Raw genomic sequence first — 10,000 nt, 5'->3', positions numbered from 1 at the left:
ATCATGAGAATCAAGAACATTCTAGATATCATAACAACATCATGTTTTTCCTGTTTCATTTGAGATTTAAATGCGGCGCTTCTCTTTAAGAACTTTCACTTCGCCATTGTTAAGTTCTACTCTGCTCAGTTCTTTTATATATGTTCGTGGGCTCAAATGATTTGTGTTAGGAATTCTAAGTTAAAAGAAAGAATATAAGAAAGTTTATTAGAAAGTTAAACCGTCACCTTTTAGGACTATTTCATCGAGGTACGTGATCACGTAATAACAAAATCAAATCATAATTGCAGAGTGCTTTCATTTCGTCGAGGAACGCATTTCTGGACCTCACACAATTAGCATTCCCTAGGAGCGACAGTCGTAAGTTGCTAATTGTTTAATAAAACTAACAAGTTATGTATTTGTGATAAACCAGTCTTGATTACTTTTTACTTGATTACTGTTGTTTTCTCTGTACTTTGTTTGGATCGATGCCATTATCTTTGTCAGTATTCGTTTTATGTTTCTTCTTTAAAGCATAGTTAATAGATGTAGTAGTGTTTAAAGTGAAAACGGTCATTCAGCTGTGACTGAAGTACGTATGCGAGCAATTGCAACAGTGTTGCTTATACTTAATTTATTTGCAGTGGGATTTATTATTCCTCCTCAACTGATTGTAACGAGGAATACTGCAAGGTAACTAGTCATTTTAGTGAGGTGCGGGATTGCACCAAATTAATTCAGCTTTCAATTAAAGAAACGATGCATGATGGAATGTGCTCTTTTGCTTTTTAATGAGCTTTAAATGAAATGCAAGATGGTTTTCTGCAATGAATCCCGCAATTTATTAGTCATTGTGGCTTGCTGGGTCTAGTTAATTGCTCTTTTTGTTTTGATCGAACTGTACTGCCCTTTTTTTGCTTCTTTGTGCATTTGAGATATTGAACAAACGATGTATGTTGAATTTGTCCTGAAAAGAGTAGGTTTTACTGAGTTTCCTATCCGCTTAAAGTGCACCTAACCCAATTTTTTTTTTTCGCTAAAATAAATCTTTGTACCTGTTCGAAACGCACTGCGGCCATTTTTTCCTTTTTCTAACAAATCCTGGCATTTTATAGGCTTCCAAAGTTGCGAAAATCCAAGCATCTTTTGTTCACGACCGAGTCAGAAGGGGAGTGGGTCTATTCCTGCTTTGACGTCACATACTGATTTACATTGCATTAACTCTTTGTAAAAATGCATGCAAAGTAGATTCTGACTTCAAAGCTGGAATAGACCTACTCCCCTTCTGACTCGATCGTGAACAAAAGATGCTTGGATTTTCGCAACTTTCGAAGCCTATAAAATGCCAGGATTTGTTAGAAAAAGGAAAAAATGGCCGCAATGCGTTTCGAACAGGTGCAAAGATTTATTTTAGCGAGAAAAATATTTTGGGGTTAGGTGCACTTTAAGTAGATCCTCGTACGACTAAGCCGTGAGTTTATTGAAGCAATGAAACAATTAACTGTTTGGATGACAGTTTGATCTCTATCCCTGTTGACATGCCTTATTAAATTGCGCAGTTCGATCGAGTATGAAGTGACTTGTTCCATTGAATTTCCATTTTAAGTCTTGTTCCATTTATTTGTTACCTCTTTTAAGAACTTTTCAATTGGCAGCTCCAGCTGTACTCTCTTTGCGTGGCATAGGCTTAAAAAGTTACGACACTTCGTCCCAGGGACTGTTTTACGGAGAGATTTGATAATGGAATAACTGCATCAAATTCAAATTCCAGATGCGTGAACTCACAAGAAACTTTCATGTTGCCTTTTGAAAAGCATCCGTGTGGACCAACAGCGGTAAGTCTCTCAGTGTTGCTTACAGCTTGATCTTATCACGCAATGCATACCATCTCCGATTTCTTATAACTTGAGCTATGAAGACATTTCTTTTTTCCATCGATGATGACTCGGAGTTACCCGGAATAAATCCGAGTGCTTCTTGATTTACAAGAGTCAAAGCTACGATCTTCTGCAGTAAGTTCCCCCTAAATAATAGAAAGCCAAATTTTTGCAATTATTTGATTGTGAAACCAAGGCGAAAACTACAGGCAGACAACCCTAAGGATGTAACAGAGCTTGACGTCACGTTATTTTGAGACAATCAAAACGGCCGATTTTACTAATCGAGGAAAATGTTCCATAAAAACTTCAAATCGCGATGTTCCTTTTCAAAAATTCATTTTATGGACAGCCAGATAAATAAAGTTCACTCACCTTCTATTTTGTGCGTTGTCCTGATTGATTTGATGGGTTTTTGGGACGCTTCGATTTCTTCTTCAGGCCCCACGTGTCGTCACATACGATATAAATAGACAAAGCATACAACTCCCGAAAGCGCTCACGGCCGAGTGCCTCCAGAATTTAGCCGAATTTCTCCCACTTCCAAAGGTCGCTCGCCGTCCAGTCTTGGGCACGTAGAAAGTCGATAATTTTGCTAGCATCGTGCCAAAAATCATCGCCTTTACACCTGCTTGATTTCCAAGCTTCGCTCAGGTTTTTGTAATGGCCAAATGATGCGGACAGACCTAACCCATCATTGGAATTTGATCAAATCAAATTAGCCAATCAAAAAGCGCAGATTTATGATTTTGTCCCTCTTGGGGAAAACAATCAAATAGCCCTTTGATGTCCAATGGAAACAAATTACCTTAGACAGTTTAAGAATTCAGAGTTTTGGGGCCCTTGAAAATGGCGACTGAAGTAATGAGGGCGACCAATGTAAAGTGGATGAGTAAGGTTTTTTAAGTAAGGCCAGTAAGAATAAATAACCCGCGAACTCCGCTTTTAGGCTTGGCTAAATCTATGTACTACAATAATGAGGATGTGGGTAACCCAAACAGTGGTACAGTTTTTAAATTAAAGAAGGTTAAGAGAGAAAGGAAAGATTGACCAGGAATTTGATCTTACAGATTAATTTAGAGATTTCAGAGAAAATTAAGAAATATAGGTTCCACTTGCAAGAAAGATATTCGTAAAGCACAACTCTGAATAACACTTTCCTTTGACTTGCTCAATTCTTTGATGAGTTGCGCATATTTGAATGAAATGATGATACCAGTTTCCCCAGTCTCAAGGTATGAACATAATAATATGTTAACATGAAAATGGGACTTTTGTTCTGAAGAAGTGCCTTTTCCGTCACGGTTTTAAACGTGTTGGCAATTTCGATTCACTCGCTTGAATTAATTCATTAAGGCTGAGGCTCAGGTAAACTTAAAATTAATCTGTTGAAAGAGAAAAATCCTCACACTTTTCTGTAAAACGTAGGCCTACGTAACTCTGGGACCTTAAAGGGCCGTAAGTTAAGGCGACTTAAAGCGACTTACGGCGACATAAGAAAAAATTGCCCAAAGTATCAGACGATTTAAGCCGACTATTTTTTCTTTAAGTTTAAAAACTCTGTCACAGAGTGACCGACATTTTAAGCCTTCATATCAAAAAGACACCTGTTTATTTTCAGTGAAATATTCCTAATGAATGGTCCGCTTTTACTAACTTTAAAAATGTTGAGACAGCTGGATCGAAGATAAAATGACGTCAAATACTCACAAGTTTAAAAATGTCTTGCGTGTGCACGCGCCTAAATTAATATGCAACACGGGAGTTTCGAGCTTTCAGACTTTTAAACTCGTGTTTTGCATATATCATAAACTGCGTTCAGACACGCCGCAATAGACCTTATTCACGATGGCCACCATGTTGGATTTGCTATTATCATGTAAATTTGCTACACAATTCTGAGGGGGCACACAACATACGTTCGAGAGGTTATAACGAACATCTTAGCCACACATGATTTGTTTCACGTTTATTGAATGTTTATCACCTAAGTAGTAAAATAGATTGATTTAAAAGTTACCTCAACTTTTTTTTAATGAAAAATGAGCAGATAACGAAGTGGAAACTCAAAATGTCAAAGGCAATCAAAAGATATAAAATTATTATAAAAGGTACTTCATTATAAATTCTAAAATGTACTTCTAGTATTGTTTTTTCAATATTTCGACTATGTTTGCCTCCCAGCATTACACATGGCTAATTTGCATGACAATTTGAAAACCAATATGGCGGCTATCGTGAATAAGGCCTATTTCAAGCTGGTCAGTCTTTGGCGTCATCTTATCCTCGATCCACCCCTCTGAGGTCCAATCGGTCAGTCTTGAACGTGAGTAATGGCGGACCGTGAAATCCAAAACTTGCACTCAAAGCAAACAGCCTCTGGATAAAATTGGAAGCTCACACTTTGGCCAGTCAGGTGTCAAGCAAACACGCTTTTAAAATCTGAAGGAAAAAGGGACGTGCATTTTTTTTATCATAGTAGCAGTTTAAGCAATTGTCTCTTATATGGCTTCATAGCTCAGTTGGTAGGCCATTGCATCGGTATCGCAGAGGTCATGGGTTTGAATCTTCTTGGAGCCAATTCAGGTGCTAGAATATTTTAACAATTATGTGTATGAAAGGAACATGGGCTGCTCACATAATAATAAAAGCTGAGGCAGACGCAATGAGTTTAAAAGAATACGTCATAAAATCAAATTAATCTTTTTTTTGTGGATACGACAGTTGTTGAACCAGCAACTATGCTACGAATTCCTAGACATACATGCATAAGAATTTAGGAAAGATGCATTATGTTGGAACTTAAATAGCTCATGGAAATTCAGTTAAATTTTTCCAATGATTACTAAAAACAAACACTCTATAGATCCTGCAATTGTTTTTAAACCACATAGCCCTTCACTCAGAAAGCAAGCGATATTGCTTAGTGATCCATAGTGATGATAAGAGGTATTAAAAATTGTTAGTCTATGATTGTTTTAACACAACAGACTTTGTGAAAACAGTAGGCAAATGCAGTGTTTGGCTGTCTATTTTTCTTTTAGGCGCGCCACTGCTATCGAAGAATACTTTCCTAATTTTGATTATCAAGGATGGTGGATAGAAAGTTGGATGTTTTGGAACAGCATATGAAAGGGCTTAGCATTGCGAATATAGAGGGAGACAGAGCAATGGACGGTCTGGCTTGTTGGAATCTGGGCACCTATTATTATGGCATTAGCGATTTTAAACTGGCCATAAGGAATTACACAGAAGCATTAAGCATTTTTAAGGACATAGGGTTTCGGTTTTCGGAGGGGTGTGTCTATGGCGATCTCGGCATTGCCTATAACGGAATGGGCAACTTTAAGCAAGCCATAGAGTACCACAAACAACAGCTTAGTATTGCAAAAGAAGCAAGGGATAGGGCCGGAGAGGGAAGAGCCTATGGCAGTCTCGCCATTGACTATGACTGTACAGGCAATTATAGGCAAGCCATAGAGTACTGCGAAAAACAGCTCAGTGTTGCAAAAGAAGTAGGTGATAAGACCGGGGAGGGAAAAGCCTTTAGCACTCTTGGCAATGCATGTCACAATATGGGCAATTTTAAGCAAGCCTTGGAGTACCACAAACAAGGTCTTAGTATTGCGAAAGAAGTAGGTGATAGGGTCGGAGAAGGAAGAGCCTATGGCAATCTCGGAAATGCCCATGACAGCATCGACAATTTTAAGCAAGCCCTAAAGTACCACAAAGAGTGTCTTAGCATTGCAAAAGAAGTTGAGGATAGGGCCTGGGAAGGAGAGGCCTATGGCAATCTAGGAAATGACTATCATAGTATGGGCAATTTGAAGAAAGCCATAGATTACCATAAAAAAAACATCTCAGCATTGCAAAAGAAGTAGGCGATAGGGCCGGTGAGGGAAGAGCCTATTGTCATCTCGGCAATGCCTTTGACAGTATAGGCGATTTTAAGCAAGCCATAGAGTACCATAAACAAGATCTTAGCATTGCAAAAGAAGTAGGGGATAGAGCCGGGGAGGGAAAAGCCTATGGCAATCTCGGAAATGCCTATGACAGTCTGGGCGATTTTAAGCAAGCCATACAGTACCACAAACAACGTCTTGATGTTGCAAAAGAAGTAGGTGATAGGGCCGGGGAGGGAAAAGCTTATGGGAATCTCGGCAATGGCTATGTCAGTCTGGGCGATTTTAAGCAAGCCATAGAGTACCATAAAGAACATCTTAGTATTGCGCGAGAAATTGGTGACAGGGCCGGGGAGGGAAAAGCCTGTGGCAATCTTGGCATTGCCTATTTCCGTAGGGGTGACCTTGAAAATGCTATTTCCTTTAACAAACAACATCTTAGCATTGCAAAGGAAACGGGGGACCCAATAGGGCAGGGAAACGCGTGTTGTATGCTAGGTTGTGCCCATGAATTTTCTGGCTCAATCTGCACAGCTCTTAATTACTATCGTATGAGCATAAAATATTTTGATGAAACAAGGCGACTTCTTCAGTCAGAAGATTCGTGGAAAATAAGCTTTCGTGACACAAAACAAGAGGCGTACACAGCTCTGTGGAGAGCACTTTTGAAGAATGGAGAGGTCATTGAGGCTCTGCATGCCGCTGAGCAAGGACGAGCACAGGCTTTGTCAGATATTTTGAAGGTGCAATATAGGGTTGATGAAAAACCTTCCCCAGAAGTTACCACAAAGGAAACTATCTCCGCTTTATCAAAATATCTACCTGCAGAAGCAGTTTTCACAGCACTTGAAGGAAACAGAATCAGTTTCTGGCTGCTGAGAAAAGGAAGCATGATACACTTTAGGCAAAAGGAAATTGAAAATGAAAGTGCTAAATCACTGATGAAAACTTTTGAGCATACAATTGCGGGGTGTGTTGTTCGCTGTGAGAATCGCTCGCTTGACCAACAACGCAACGACTCCCCTTGTCTTAGAGAAGCCGTCCAGAAAATCCCTCCGTCCTTGAGGCTCTCCGTCAACTGTTTGCAGCCATTTTATGATGTCTTAGTCAGTCCCATTGCAGACTTGCTCCACAGTGATGACTTAGTCTTTGTTCCTGATGGACCATTTTGCTTGGCTCCTTATTTTGCATTGAGTGACTCTGTTAGGATCCGCACTGTTCCCTCACTGACAGCTTTAAAAATGATCGCCGGTGCACCTGACGACTTCTCTAGTAAGAGTGAAGCGCTGCTAGTGGGAGATCCTTGTTTAAAGGAAGTCGCTTATGACAATGGCGAGCTAATTGAACAGTTACCGTGCGCAAAGAAAGAGGTGGAGATGATTGGAGAACTTCTGCAGACTACGCCTCTCACTGGAAGGAATGCAACGAAAACTGAGGTGCTGAAAAGAATGAAGTCCGTTGGTTTAATCCACATTGCTGCACATGGAGATTCCGAATTTGGAGAAATTGCTTTGGCTCCAAATCCAGACCGCACATCCCAGATTCCCGAAAAGGACGATTTCTTGTCAACAATGAGTGATGTTAATGCAGTTCGTCTTAAGGCAAGACTTGTTGTGCTGAGTTGCTGTCACAGTGGTCAGGGAGAGCTGAAATCTGAGGGTGTGGTGGGAATAGCCAGGGCCTTCCTCTGTGCTGGTGCCCGGTCTGTTCTGGTGTCACTTTGGGCGATTGATGACGAGGCGACTTTACTGTTTATGAAATGTTTCTACCAACACTTGGCAGATAGAAAAAGTGCTAGTTTAGCTCTTCACCATGCTATGAAATCTCTTCGGGAGACAACGGAGTATTCCGCAGTAAAATACTGGGCGCCATTTGTGCTAATTGGCGATGATGTCACGTTCGAATTTGGCCAACACGAACTCGAAAAGAATGGTAAGTGCTGTTCAAATATAATTTTAATTACGGAAAAGCAATGCATTGTACAGGGTTCTAATCGACAAGTTGTCGAGAGGAAGAGGAACAGGTAATCTGATTTGAAACTCGGTCGCCAATGAAGTTGCTTCACAAACTGCTTTGGATGGCCATTGAAATGAATATTGTTTGCATTCAAGGGCCAGGCACTTACCCTCTTGCAGCAGGTAGCTGTTATAATCTTGCTATGGGCTGGGAGGAAATCACTGATTTCGAGTTACCTATGAAAAGTAAAGTTAGGTATTGAGGGCTTAAATTCTACATGTCACAGTGACAGTTGAATAGGAATCGTTGCTGCATCTATTTTAACGAAGTGCAAACCGCGGATTACCATAATTTTCTTTACTCATTTAGAAATCAGAATTATAACCCCATTTACCTTTTAACCCACTATCTCTTTTCTTTCTTTATTTTGTTTTTTCAGAAACGGCGTCTAAAACGTGAGAAAACTATTTGTTGGACTCTGACACGTCAACATGTTATTTTCGTTACTTGGAATGGCTTGTTGGCAGCAACTGAAAGCATTTTTTCCTAGTGACGATCAAGCTTGAAGGAAGACAAGAAATATGTAAATTTTGCTAAAGTTGATTTATAAACTTATTTTACCAAGAGATTCAAGTAATAGTAAGATACTGATTCTTTTAAGCTTCTCTGCAGGATGAGTTCATCATTTAACAGAAATCAAGGGCTTGGCAAAATGGTCTACTTCCATAAATGAGGATCAAGCAGCCATGTTATTTTGGCCCTGAATACTTAATTATAACTTTAAGTCTTTGGGGTCTTCCTTTCAGGTCTTTTTTTTTTTTTTCATTAAGTGACAGGCTCTAGAAAGTCTTTTTTTTTCTTTCTAAAAGGACTATTAACTATGTGCCACAATCATTCTTCTACTTGATCTTTTTTTTTCCCAAAATAGTAAGACTTTATGGCAAAGTTGCCTGATCTGCTAATTAGTAGTTATCGAAAAGATTAACCCTTTAGGATCTTTCTTTGAACTAAGGGGCAAAAAATCCTAGAATAACAGAAATGGCAAATTGTTAGAAAGTGTCTAGTCTAAAATATGGATTTTCCAAAATATGGATGGCCCAAAGCAAATTTCTAAAAGAGAAATAACTAGGAAAGTAGAAATAGACAATTCTACTGTTGTTTGTTTAGTGATGTGGCCTATGTATTGATACAGGCTTCGAATTCATTGCTTTGATCATGTAAATCATATTTTTATGATGCTAACTAATCCTTATCTACGTAGGAAAAGTAGCGGGGTTCATATTAAAACAAAGTCAACGGCAGCCTCGCCGTTTCATAGGTGTCAGGTAACTCAGCCATAACTGTAAAATGTCTCATTCGCTATTTTCGCCAATCCAATAATACAGTACATTTTGGGGGGTTATTTGCATTAAAACAATCGTGGATGTCCAGTTCATTGACGCATGATACATTCCCAAGAACAAACAACTTGCTTTTATGTAAAGAACCTCTCAAAACGTACTGCATTATGGGATGGGGGAAACAGGGCTGTTCTGATGGTCAATATACATAGTAAGTTCAGTGACTAGAATTTTTCTGTAAAAAAAATCCTATCAATGGGGCCCAAATTTCAAAAACAGACAATTCTTTGTGGTTAGAACTTCTAGATGTGGATAAAACTACGAAATAAAAGTTGCCTCATCACTTAGTTAGTATCCATTTAAAGTTTAAAGACTGCGAAAAATATGTTTATTAGGCAAACTTCCAGATTTTTTGAGGTGATTTCTTTGCTCGATTTTCTCCTCATTTTAGGAACAGGTTTTTCCTGGGAAAAGTATCATATTTTCTTGACCATGAGATAGCTCTGTTTTGATTGGCCTTTACAGCAGTGGGCAAGCTGAATCTCCCAAGGGAGAAGTTCTATAAATAAATTTACTCGGGAAAGGATTGACTCCCAGGCCAAGTATTGGAGGTGGAGGCTCCCCTTGATGCGCTTCTGTATAAATGTTGCTTGATCTCTTAATGAGTATGCAATTAAAGTTTGAAGACCCCGATTTTTCTTTATTCAGGCAAACTTCCGAATTTTGTAGGGCGATTACTTCGCGGCTCGATTTCTATGAGAAACTTCCATAACTTATAAAGATACACGAGTGACACTTGGTCTCTAAATTAGTATGCGTTGAAAGACTGCGAAGATATTTCATTCTATAGCGGCCGTCTTTCAATGCAAAGTAGCCTGGCGATCACAATCAATGCACATATTTGGCAATGCACACGAAGTAAGAAACCCGTACTTCAAATGGG

The 10,000-nt window shown here is 39.2% G+C and overlaps 1 pseudogene; it reads left to right on the top strand.

The window, feature by feature from the left end:
• The first annotated feature begins 4,951 nt into the window (after window positions 1-4,951).
• On the top strand, window positions 4,952-8,176 carry LOC138024659 (tetratricopeptide repeat protein 28-like; annotated as a pseudogene).
• Window positions 8,177-10,000: the final 1,824 nt, after the last annotated feature.

This window comes from Montipora capricornis, chromosome 11 (genome assembly GCF_036669925.1).
Source record: "Montipora capricornis isolate CH-2021 chromosome 11, ASM3666992v2, whole genome shotgun sequence".
Taxonomy (NCBI): domain Eukaryota; kingdom Metazoa; phylum Cnidaria; class Anthozoa; order Scleractinia; family Acroporidae; genus Montipora; species Montipora capricornis.
Note: the sequence above shows the minus strand (reverse complement) of the source record. Positions and strands in the feature narration are given on the sequence as shown.